This window comes from Myodes glareolus, chromosome 26, assembly GCF_982192425.1.
Source record: "Myodes glareolus chromosome 26, mMyoGla1.1, whole genome shotgun sequence".
In the NCBI taxonomy this organism is placed as follows: domain Eukaryota; kingdom Metazoa; phylum Chordata; class Mammalia; order Rodentia; family Cricetidae; genus Myodes; species Myodes glareolus.
In genome coordinates, this window is record NC_142051.1 from 45,989,191 (window position 1) to 46,001,917 (window position 12,727).

Below are 12,727 nucleotides of genomic sequence, written 5' to 3' on the forward strand. Positions count from 1 at the left end.
AATTTTATTATTATTGTTGTTATTATTGTATACATATGAGTGTTTTACCTGGTTGCCTGTCTGTGCACCAAATGTGATCCTGGTGTCTGTGAATGGCAGAAGAGGGTGTTGTTTTCTCTGGAAATGAAGTTACAGATGATTGTGAGTCACCATGCAGGAGTTGAGAATCAAGTCTGCATTCTCCAAAAAAAAAGTCAGTGCTTTTCAGTCCTGAGCTGTCATTACAGATGCTAAAATATGTACTTTAAGTCTTTCCTATAAGATTTTTTGAACAGAGTTTATTTCAACTCACTATTTTTCCAGGCTCTTTAATTTAACTACAATTGTCAAGATTTACATGCATTTGAGAGGTGGATAGTGTTCTATTTTATATTTAGCTCACCTTCATATTTAACCATTTTCAGGGAACCGTGGAGTTGGCTTGGCCTAGCTGCCTTGAAAGGTATGTGTCATTCATTTTTAGGCTAGATATCATAGCTTTTGGGGTACAAAGTGCCTTCCAGTTTCTGAAAGACTGATGTACTCCCTCAGGCAGTGAAGTGTTTCAGATGCTTATGTTTCTCTGTATGTTCATTTAGTAATCAAGGAAACAGGAAGGTTTGATAGGACAATCAGTCTTAGATATTAATCTTCCATATTCTGTATGACTCACAAACATCACTGCATCCTGGCTACTACAATTGTATTTATCCTGACAATTGCCATTATATTTTGTATCTGAGAAAGGTACAAAAAGTGTTAAGGGTCTATAATTAAAATTAAGGTAATAATTAATCTTACTATAGGGGAAGGCCAGTTCAGACACTCTCTCCACTATTCCTTAGGGTCTTAGCTAGGTTCATCCTTATGGATTCCTGGGAAATTTCATAGTGCCATTTTTCTCAGTAGCACCATAATGGCTCCTATAATCAAGATATCTCCTTTCCTTGCTCTCCCTCTCTGTCCTTCTTCCATCTCAACCATTTCATTCCCTCATGTTCTCCTCCTCCATCCCCTTATCTTCTTCCACTCTCCCATGTTTCCAATTTTCTCAGGAGATCTTGTCTATTTCCCCATTTTCAAAGGGACCCATGTATGCCTCTTTTAGGGTTCTCCTTCTTATCTAGGATCTCTGGGGTCATGCAGCATAGGCTGGTTATTCTTTGCTTTGCATTTACTATCCACAGTGAGTACACTCTGTGTCTTTCTGTGTCTTTCTGTAACACGAGGGGGCCTGCTTGTTGGGGTTTCTGTCCCACCCAGTAACCCAACAAGTCAGCAAGCCCCAAGGAAAATCACAGAGTCTACATTAGGTTATAAACTGTTTGGCCCATTAGCTCATTCTTCTTATTAACTAATTCTTATATCTTCCAGTAATCCATTATTCTTGTCTGTGTCAGCTCTGTGGCTCAGTACCTTTTCCAACTGTCAGCTCACATGTTGCTTCTCTGGTGGTCTTGGCAGGAATGGTGGAGGGAGCTTCCTGCTTCCCAGAATATTCCTGTTCTCATTGCCCCACCTCTACTTCCTGCCTGGCCAATCAGTGTATATTTAAAGCATGATTCACAGAATATGGACTCTTCTCCTGCACTGCTTCCCCCTCTTTTTTAAAAAAAAAGGAAAATTTCCATAGTCCATTTTTTGGGAATGTGGGCATAGTATTCCAGGCTACTTCTGGCTGGTTGGGGGCGCTGATAATTTTATGGGGACCTAAAGAAAACTTAGAGTTATAGTCAAGTCCTGACTGGAGAATCCTGTGATACCTGATCATCTCAGGCAGCATCTTGAATCCATTCTGGATGTACCACTCAGACATCTGGGACATCTGTTACTACCAGAGATTTTTCTGGTGATCTTCCTTGATCAAACTGGATTTTTCTTAACTCAGAATGAATCCACCGTCTCTCATTTTCTGCGGAAACAAAAGCAAAATCTTTTCTCCAAAGTAGCATACCTTTTGACTTCAATTTTGAAGTCAACATATTTTCAAAATACATACCTTGGATTAGTTCAGCAGGATTTATAAGCAAATATCTTTTAGCAACTCTTGCTCCTTCCTCAGCATTCAAACAATTCACAGAGAGGATTATAGCATACAGTATCAAGATTCTCTGTGTATTTTCCATCTTTGTGCAGCTTTATTTTGTGGGAAACACCCGAGGTCTGCACCTCCCTCCCGGTACACTGAGGTAAGGGCCTAGGGGTTAAACAGAGACACACACACTGAGAGTCTGGGTCATTCATCAAGAATAGACGAATGTCAATTTATTCAGCTTTATCCAGAGTTAATATACCTTTTCCCCAGAAGAGAAAATCCCTCCCATCCAGAGGGGGTTGGGGGAAGTAGCGCCGTGTGAGAACTCCTCCACAGGGAGGTGGTAGTGGGCTAGGGGCAGTGACAGACAGATGAGAGAGGGACCTTGGCACCATGAGCTCTCCTGGGCAGGTTGGAAATTACCACACCAAAGATAGAATAAGCCCTGCAACTAATTTACCAGGCTAGTAGAGCAAGCACAGAACTTAGCAGGAAGCTTAGCTGGTTAGCCAAAACAGTCCTTGATTTGCATCTCAGGGAGCAAGGGAAGGCCTGGGCCCTACATAATTTTAACCTCTATTTTGTTTATGTTTACTTTTTGAGACAGGTTGTCTGTATATCTTTGTCCTGAAATAACTCCATAGACCAGGCTGTCCTTGAATTCACAGAGATCCACTTGCCTCTGCCTCTCAAGTGCTGGGATTAAAGGTGTGTGCTACAACACCTTAAACTCGCAGAGATCTGTCTGTCTCTGCCTCCCAGGCACTGGGCTTAAAGGTGTGTGCCCCCACACCTTGTATTCACAAAAGTCAATCTACCTCTGCCCCTTGAAGTCACAGAGGTCAATCTACCTCTGCCTCCCAGGCATTGGGATTAAAGGTGTGTACCACTACACCCAACTACTCTCTTTCTTTTTAACTTTAAGAATTTTAACTTTTAGCCTGCATATATTTTTAACACATAGTAAACCATTTAGAGATTTTTTTCGTCTTTGAACCTCTCTTTACCTCTCTCTCTTTTTCTGACCACATGAGTCTAAAACCGTGGCTTTGATGGCTGGATCCAGCAAATTACTTAGCTTCCCAGCCTCATGGCAGAGGTACTGCTGGAGCTATTTTTATTGCCACAACTCTGTGGCATTTCAAGGTCCCTGCCAGCAAGCAAGCTACATCATTCTGCTCACAGACCACACTCAGTCAGACTGCATGCCTGAAAGAGTCAGAATTTTACCTGGCAGGATGGCCCAGAAAGCCAGCATTTCAAAAGAGCCCAGCTTTTTTCCTGCTACGGCTGAAAACCCAAAATGCTTTACTCTAGTCTTTCCCAAGCTTTCTCAGACTTTCTGTGGATGCAGTTATCCACGTGGATGCCATCTGTAACATGAGGGGGCCTGCTTGTTGGGGTTTCTGTCCCTCCCAGTACCCCAACAAGCTGGCAAGCCCCAAGGAAAATCATACAGAGTCTACATTAGGTTATAAACTGATTGGCCCATTAGCTCAGTCTTCTTATTAACTAATTCTTACATCTTACAGTAGCCCATAATTCTTGTCTGTGTCAGTCATGTGGCTCAGTACCTTTTCCAACTGTCAGCTCACATGTTGCTTTTCCTGTGGTCTGGGCAGGAATGGCGGAGGGAGCTTCCTGCTTCCCAAAATATTCCTGTTCTCATCACCCAGCCTCTACTTCCTGTCTGGTTGACCCACCTATACTTCCTGCCTGGCCAATCAGTGTTTATTTAAAACATGATTCACAGAATACAGACAATTCTCCCGTACCAGGTCTAGGTTACCTTACTCAGGGTGTTTTTTTCTAGTTCCAACCATTTGAATGTGAGTTTCAAAATACCATTTATTTCAAAATACTGTTTGTTTTAAATGCTGAGTAGTATACCATGATGTAAATGTACTACATTTTCTTTATCCATTCCTTGGTTGAGGGGCAGATAAGTTGTTTCCAGGTTCTGGCTATTATGAAAAATGCTGCTATTAACATCATTGAGCAATGACTATGTGGTATGAGCATGCATCATTTGGATATAAAATATTATATATATTTCCAATAGTGTTATTGCTGGATCTTGAGGTAGATTGATTCTCAGTTTTCTGACAAAAATGTCATACTGATTTCCAGGTCACTGTACTAGTTTGTATTCCCACCAGCAATGGAGGAGTTTTACTTTACTCTACATACTCTCAAGCATAACCAATCATTTGTGGTTTTGATCTTAGCTATTCTGACTAATGCAGGATGGTATCTTAGAGTCATTTTAATTTTCATTTTCCTGATGGTTAAGGATTTTGATCAATTCCTTTAAGTGTCTTTCGGACATTTGAGATTTTTATGTTGCAAATAGTCTGTTTAGACCCATACCCCATTTCTTAAATTTGGGATCAAACTCTGATCTCCTTGTGCTTGAATTTTAAGAAAACTAAAGGCATGTAATGTGAAACCTGTATACTAGGAACCATAAACGTTAATGATCAAGTAATATTTAAGCTTCAATTCTACTATTATATTAATAATTCATTTTGCAAAAGAATATTCCCATAGTTTATGTTATTAATTTTAACATAATTTATGTTAAAAAGAACACATTTGATTTGCTCCCATTGGTCTTCCTGTCTGGTGTTATGCTAATACCAGGCTGTACTCAGTACTATAGCTCTGTAGTAAAGTTTGAAATTAAGGATTGTTTTGGCTATCCTGTTTTTAGTTTAGTTTTGTTATTATTATAGTTTATTATCATTATTACTATTATTATTATTATTATTATTATTATTTTGGCTTTTCCATATGAAGTTCAGTACTGTTCTTTTGAGGTTTGTGAAGATTTTTGCTGGGATTTTGCTGGGCATTGCATTGAATCTGTAGATTGCTTTTGATAAGATTGCCATTTTTTTTTACTACGTTAATTCTACCTCCCAAGAGCATGGAAGATCTTTTCACTTTCTGGTTTTCTTCTTCAATTTTGTTCTTCAAATATTTAAAGCTATTGTCATACAAGTTTTCCACTTGTGTGGTTAGAGTTACTCTGAGATATTTTATGCTATTTGTGGCTATTGTGGAGGGTGATATTTCCCTGATTTCTTTCTCTGCCCATTTATCATCTGTGTAATGGAGGGCTACTGAATTTTTTTAAGTTAATCTTTATGCTGCTACATTACTGAAAGTATTTATATGTTTTAGAAGTTTTGGGGTAGAATTTTTGGGGTTGCTTATGTAAACTCTCATCATCAGCAAATAGTGAGAGCTTGATTTGATATACCTTTGTTGTTTTATTTCTCTAGCTAGGACCTCAAGAACTATAGTGAGTAGATATGGAGAGAGTGGACAACCTTGTCTTGTTCCTGATTTCAGTGGGATGACTGTGAGTTCCCCTCCATGTAGTTTGATATTGGCTATTGGCTTGCTGTATATTGCTTTTATTATGTTTAGGTTTGATCCTTGTATCCCAGTTTTCCTCAAAACCATTATCATGAAGGGATGTTGTATTATGTTGAATGATTTTTCAGCATCTAATGAAATGATAATGTGATTTTTATTTTTTTAGTTTGTTCATATAGTGGATTATGTCGACAGATTTTCATATGTTGAACTATTACTGCATCACTGGAATGAAGCTGACTTTGATCATGGTGGATTATGGTTCTGATGTGTTCTTGGATTTGATTTACCAGTATTTTATTTAGTATTTTCACATCAATGTTCATGAGTGAGATTGGTTTGTAATTCCCTTTCTTAGTAATGTCTCTATGTGGTTTCGGTATTAGAATAATTGTAGCCTCATAAAAAGAGTTTGGCAATGTTCCTTCTGTTTCTATTGTGTGGAACAATTTGAGGAATATTGGCATTAGTTCTTTGAAAATCTTATAGAATTCTGATTGATTTTAGTTTATGCTTGCATTTGTGGTTCCTGACCTTCTTCGCATGATTTCTGTATCTATATTTCCCTTGGCTTGTGTTTTCTTTATTGTCTCTATTCCAGTTTTCAAGTATTGAATAGTTTCTTTCATATGTTTAATTGCTTTCTTTGGTTTTCTTTAAGGGACTTGTCGATGTCTTCCAATTTTTTATTTATCTTTCCCTCCAATTCTTTGAGGGAATTTCTCATTTCCCCTTTAAGGGCCTCAAATATTCTCCTAAACTTATTTTTTTAGGTCATTTTCTTCTGCTTCATCCATATTTAGTTGTTCAAGTCTTGCAGTTGTAGATCACTAGATTTTACTGCTGTTGTGTTGTTCTTTGTGGTGTTGTATGTATTCTTACCTTGTGTACACATCTATTCCTCCAATTGATGTTGCTGGTGCTGTCTCTGACTGTGGTGATCAATCTTCCAGGTGCCAGGGGATCTGAGTCTCAGATTGTTTTTCCTCATGGTGCAGTAAAGGCCACAATTCCAGTCACCCCATTGACCACTTGATATTCCTGGAGGTCACTCAGTGCTCCAGAGGTTTTCTCTATTCCCTTACAGTTCACTGTCTCAGGCCTACTCTGGCCTAGGTTGCCGGCTCAGTCCTACACCCCTGTGGAGTTCACTGCCTCAGGCCTGCTCTGGCCCAGGTTGCTGGCTCAGTTTTGCTCCTTTGGAGTTCACTGCCTAAAAACTACTGTGTTCCAGGTCACTGGTTCAGTCTTGCTTCTTTGGAGTTCATTGCCTCAGGTCTGCTCCAGCCTAGGTTGCTGGCTCAGTCCTGCTTCTGTAGAGTTTCTATCCTAGGCCCATTCCGGCCAAGGTTGCTGGCTCAGTCCTTCTAATTTCTTTTTATAAAACAGATGAAATCACATGTTTCTTCTCTTCTGCATACTATGAACTACAGTGAACATTTTTATTAAAATTATTTTTCATGTAAAATTAGAAAGTAAGTTTCTCTTCAAGTTTTTTACTAAAAGTTTTTGTTTCTAGGCCAATTAATCATTTCTGAGCTGTCTAGCAGCATTCAAATGAGAGAAAACAGAATACATGTGATTGAATTCATCCTCATGGGACTGACATAGAATCCCCCAGCTGCAGAGAATTTTACTTTTGATGTCACTTATCACCTACATTGTCACTGTCAGGACCATAGCCAGACTTTGAACTCCCCAATGTACTTCTTCCTCACTTTCTTTTCTCTGATAGATGCATGCTATTCCTCTTCTATCATTCCTATAATGCTGACAGATTTTCTTTCAGAGACAAAAGCCATTTCCTTCAATGGCTGTATGATACAACTTTTTGTTGAATATTGCTTAGGAGCTTCAGAGATTGTCCTGTTTATGGTCATAGCCTATGACTGCTATGTGGCCCTTTGGTGACCACTGTACCATGTGAACAGAATGAAGCACTGAACTTACTGTATTCTAGTGGGTCGTGCTGCATAATGGGTTTTCTCTACTCTTTTGGTCAGATGCTTGTTATTCTCTGAATTTCTTTCTGTGGCTCCAATGTCATAGACCATTTCTGTTGTGACATCTTTCTCTTGTTACAACTGGCCTTTGCTAACACTTTCATCTTTCGTTTCCTGATTGCTCCCTATGGTGGAGTAATCCCCATGAACACCTTCATGATGCTGCTGGTGTCCTAAGTGATCATTCTGTGCTTCTTGAAGACACACAGCTCTGCTGGGAGGAAAAATGCCCTTTCTACCTGTGGCTGCCACATCATAGTGTGTTCTTGTTCTTTGTGTCATGTATTTATATATACATGTGACCAGTGACAATTTTTCATCTGGATAAAGCCATAGAAGTGTTTTATACACTTGTCACTCACATGTTGAATCCAATTATCTACCCTGTAAAAATGTAAAAGCTGAAAATGCAATTAAAATGTTAACTAATTTAGTATGAATGTTTTATTTTTGCATATTCTAACAATATTGTCTCCTATTTATGAGAAACAAATTTCTAGATCTTTAGTGCAGTCTAAAACCATTAATATTATTAAACTCTAAATATATGCACAGATATATCTTTTATGAATTACTTTTTCTGTTAAGTACAATAAAAAGTTAAACACAATTAGTTATAAAATAAAAAAGCTATGATAGTATACTAAAGAATAGTTGTATTTTTGATCACTGTTTATTTAAATCATGGTTAGTCAAACATGACACTGTAATACCATCACAATCCATATTAATACCTCAGTACTACTTAAATATGGAAAACAATTTTAAAAATGTGAATATGATGGACTAGTATAAAATTCTGTCCTAGTTTGGACATAGTGGGATGATATTAGGTTTCTTCACATGACAAAGAAGGTAATGCAAATTTAATTTATAAATTATTTATAGATCTTTCTATTCAATGTTTTACTAGAAAATGTATAAATAGTAGTGGTTCTTGTAATCACTCTCCATCCATCCTTGCAGCTTTATAAATATAAACTTAATGAACAATTAATGAGTCAACATGAATTGATTTCAATATTTAATTTGACTACAAATGACCATATATAAAAATACCTTCTCATTTTCTAGTCTGATTTTTTTCATCCTAGGAGTGAAAATCAAATTTCTGACATTTTATAAGTGATACTAAGTAAAATATACATTTACTTTACTTCCTTAGGGAATTTCAGAGTTTTCCTCAAACTTGTTTCAGCTATTGCAAATAAACTGATCAGACGAAAATATTCACATCTAATCACACTATGTTGAGTCATGCAATCTCAGTTTTGCTAATTATTTTTGTTCTTTAAATTTCATCGCTCATATTGACTAAATTTTCTCAAAAATAGCATTTCTTCATTTTGATTCAGAATACATTTTTATTCAAAAAACCTATTTGAATGCAACTGAATATATGCCACTGTATGTAGGACTATGCTTGAATTTTTCTCACTTCTAAGTAGATATTATCTGTAAAGTAGAAGATAATATCATGCTCTGTTCCATAGTCCCAGAGAGCTAGGTAACAAGCACGGTTTAAAGGGGGATGTCAATGATCTCCTTTGAAAGGAACACAGAATGAATTTAGTGGGTAAACTGTGGTCAAGAAGGCTTGGGAACTGGACTGATCAAGGGGATGGGTAAGTAAATATTGAGAGAAAAGACGAGACTAGTGAAAACTCTTAGGAGCTATGTGGAAATCTAGTTCAAGGGTTAAGGTTAGGGTTAGGGTTAGGGTTAGGGTTAGGGTTAGGGTTAGGGTTAGGGTTAGGGTTAGGGTTAGGGTTAGGGTTAGGGTTAGGGTTAGGGTTAGGGTTAGGGTTAGGGTTAGGGTTAGGGTTAGGGTTAGGGTTAGGGTTAGGGTTAGGGTTAGGGTTAGGGTTAGGGTTAGGGTTAGGGTTAGGGTTAGGGTTAGGGTTAGGGTTAGGGTTAGGGTTAGGGTTAGGGTTAGGGTTAGGGTTAGGGTTAGGGTTAGGGTTAGGGTTAGGGTTAGGGTTAGGGTTAGGGTTAGGGTTAGGGTTAGGGTTAGGGTTAGGGTTAGGGTTAGGGTTAGGGTTAGGGTTAGGGTTAGGGTTAGGGTTAGGGTTAGGGTTAGGGTTAGGGTTAGGGTTAGGGTTAGGGTTAGGGTTAGGGTTAGGGTTAGGGTTAGGGTTAGGGTTAGGGTTAGGGTTAGGGTTAGGGTTAGGGTTAGGGTTAGGGTTAGGGTTAGGGTTAGGGTTAGGGTTAGGGTTAGGGTTAGGGTTAGGGTTAGGGTTAGGGTTAGGGTTAGGGTTAGGGTTAGGGTTAGGGTTAGGGTTAGGGTTAGGGTTAGGGTTAGGGTTAGGGTTAGGGTTAGGGTTAGGGTTAGGGTTAGGGTTAGGGTTAGGGTTAGGGTTAGGGTTAGGGTTAGGGTTAGGGTTAGGGTTAGGGTTAGGGTTAGGGTTAGGGTTAGGGTTAGGGTTAGGGTTAGGGTTAGGGTTAGGGTTAGGGTTAGGGTTAGGGTTAGGGTTAGGGTTAGGGTTAGGGTTAGGGGTTAGGGTTAGGGTTAGGGTTAGGGTTAGGGTTGGGTTAGGGTTAGGGTTAGGGTTAGGGTTAGGGTTAGGGTTAGGGTTAGGGTTAGGGTTAGGGTTAGGGTTAGGGTTAGGGTTAGGGTTAGGGTTAGGGTTAGGGTTAGGGTTAGGGTTAGGGTTAGGGTTAGGGTTAGGGTTAGGGTTAGGGTTAGGGTTAGGGTTAGGGTTAGGGTTAGGGTTAGGGTTAGGGTTAGGGTTAGGGTTAGGGTTAGGGTTAGGGTTAGGGTTAGGGTTAGGGTTAGGGTTAGGGTTAGGGTTAGGGTTAGGGTTAGGGTTAGGGTTAGGGTTAGGGTTAGGGTTAGGGTTAGGGTTAGGGTTAGGGTTAGGGTTAGGGTTAGGGTTAGGGTTAGGGTTAGGGTTAGGGTTAGGGTTAGGGTTAGGGTTAGGGTTAGGGTTAGGGTTAGGGTTAGGGTTAGGGTTAGGGTTAGGGTTAGGGTTAGGGTTAGGGTTAGGGTTAGGGTTAGGGTTAGGGTTAGGGTTAGGGTTAGGGTTAGGGTTAGGGTTAGGGTTAGGGTTAGGGTTAGGGTTAGGGTTAGGGTTAGGGTTAGGGTTAGGGTTAGGGTTAGGGTTAGGGTTAGGGTTAGGGTTAGGGTTAGGGTTAGGGTTAGGGTTAGGGTTAGGGTTAGGGTTAGGGTTAGGGTTAGGGTTAGGGTTAGGGTTAGGGTTAGGGTTAGGGTTAGGGTTAGGGTTAGGGTTAGGGTTAGGGTTAGGGTTAGGGTTAGGGTTAGGGTTAGGGTTAGGGTTAGGGTTAGGGTTAGGGTTAGGGTTAGGGTTAGGGTTAGGGTTAGGGTTAGGGTTAGGGTTAGGGTTAGGGTTAGGGTTAGGGTTAGGGTTAGGGTTAGGGTTAGGGTTAGGGTTAGGGTTAGGGTTAGGGTTAGGGTTAGGGTTAGGGTTAGGGTTAGGGTTAGGGTTAGGGTTAGGGTTAGGGTTAGGGTTAGGGTTAGGGTTAGGGTTAGGGTTAGGGTTAGGGTTAGGGTTAGGGTTAGGGTTAGGGTTAGGGTTAGGGTTAGGGTTAGGGTTAGGGTTAGGGTTAGGGTTAGGGTTAGGGTTAGGGTTAGGGTTAGGGTTAGGGTTAGGGTTAGGGTTAGGGTTAGGGTTAGGGTTAGGGTTAGGGTTAGGGTTAGGGTTAGGGTTAGGGTTAGGGTTAGGGTTAGGGTTAGGGTTAGGGTTAGGGTTAGGGTTAGGGTTAGGGTTAGGGTTAGGGTTAGGGTTAGGGTTAGGGTTAGGGTTAGGGTTAGGGTTAGGGTTAGGGTTAGGGTTAGGGTTAGGGTTAGGGTTAGGGTTAGGGTTAGGGTTAGGGTTAGGGTTAGGGTTAGGGTTAGGGTTAGGGTTAGGGTTAGGGTTAGGGTTAGGGTTAGGGTTAGGGTTAGGGTTAGGGTTAGGGTTAGGGTTAGGGTTAGGGTTAGGGTTAGGGTTAGGGTTAGGGTTAGGGTTAGGGTTAGGGTTAGGGTTAGGGTTAGGGTTAGGGTTAGGGTTAGGGTTAGGGTTAGGGTTAGGGTTAGGGTTAGGGTTAGGGTTAGGGTTAGGGTTAGGGTTAGGGTTAGGGTTAGGGTTAGGGTTAGGGTTAGGGTTAGGGTTAGGGTTAGGGTTAGGGTTAGGGTTAGGGTTAGGGTTAGGGTTAGGGTTAGGGTTAGGGTTAGGGTTAGGGTTAGGGTTAGGGTTAGGGTTAGGGTTAGGGTTAGGGTTAGGGTTAGGGTTAGGGTTAGGGTTAGGGTTAGGGTTAGGGTTAGGGTTAGGGTTAGGGTTAGGGTTAGGGTTAGGGTTAGGGTTAGGGTTAGGGTTAGGGTTAGGGTTAGGGTTAGGGTTAGGGTTAGGGTTAGGGTTAGGGTTAGGGTTAGGGTTAGGGTTAGGGTTAGGGTTAGGGTTAGGGTTAGGGTTAGGGTTAGGGTTAGGGTTAGGGTTAGGGTTAGGGTTAGGGTTAGGGTTAGGGTTAGGGTTAGGGTTAGGGTTAGGGTTAGGGTTAGGGTTAGGGTTAGGGTTAGGGTTAGGGTTAGGGTTAGGGTTAGGGTTAGGGTTAGGGTTAGGGTTAGGGTTAGGGTTAGGGTTAGGGTTAGGGTTAGGGTTAGGGTTAGGGTTAGGGTTAGGGTTAGGGTTAGGGTTAGGGTTAGGGTTAGGGTTAGGGTTAGGGTTAGGGTTAGGGTTAGGGTTAGGGTTAGGGTTAGGGTTAGGGTTAGGGTTAGGGTTAGGGTTAGGGTTAGGGTTAGGGTTAGGGTTAGGGTTAGGGTTAGGGTTAGGGTTAGGGTTAGGGTTAGGGTTAGGGTTAGGGTTAGGGTTAGGGTTAGGGTTAGGGTTAGGGTTAGGGTTAGGGTTAGGGTTAGGGTTAGGGTTAGGGTTAGGGTTAGGGTTAGGGTTAGGGTTAGGGTTAGGGTTAGGGTTAGGGTTAGGGTTAGGGTTAGGGTTAGGGTTAGGGTTAGGGTTAGGGTTAGGGTTAGGGTTAGGGTTAGGGTTAGGGTTAGGGTTAGGGTTAGGGTTAGGGTTAGGGTTAGGGTTAGGGTTAGGGTTAGGGTTAGGGTTAGGGTTAGGGTTAGGGTTAGGGTTAGGGTTAGGGTTAGGGTTAGGGTTAGGGTTAGGGTTAGGGTTAGGGTTAGGGTTAGGGTTAGGGTTAGGGTTAGGGTTAGGGTTAGGGTTAGGGTTAGGGTTAGGGTTAGGGTTAGGGTTAGGGTTAGGGTTAGGGTTAGGGTTAGGGTTAGGGTTAGGGTTAGGGTTAGGGTTAGGGTTAGGGTTAGGGTTAGGGTTAGGGTTAGGGTTAGGGTTAGGGTTAGGGTTAGGGTTAGGGTTAGGGTTAGGGTTAG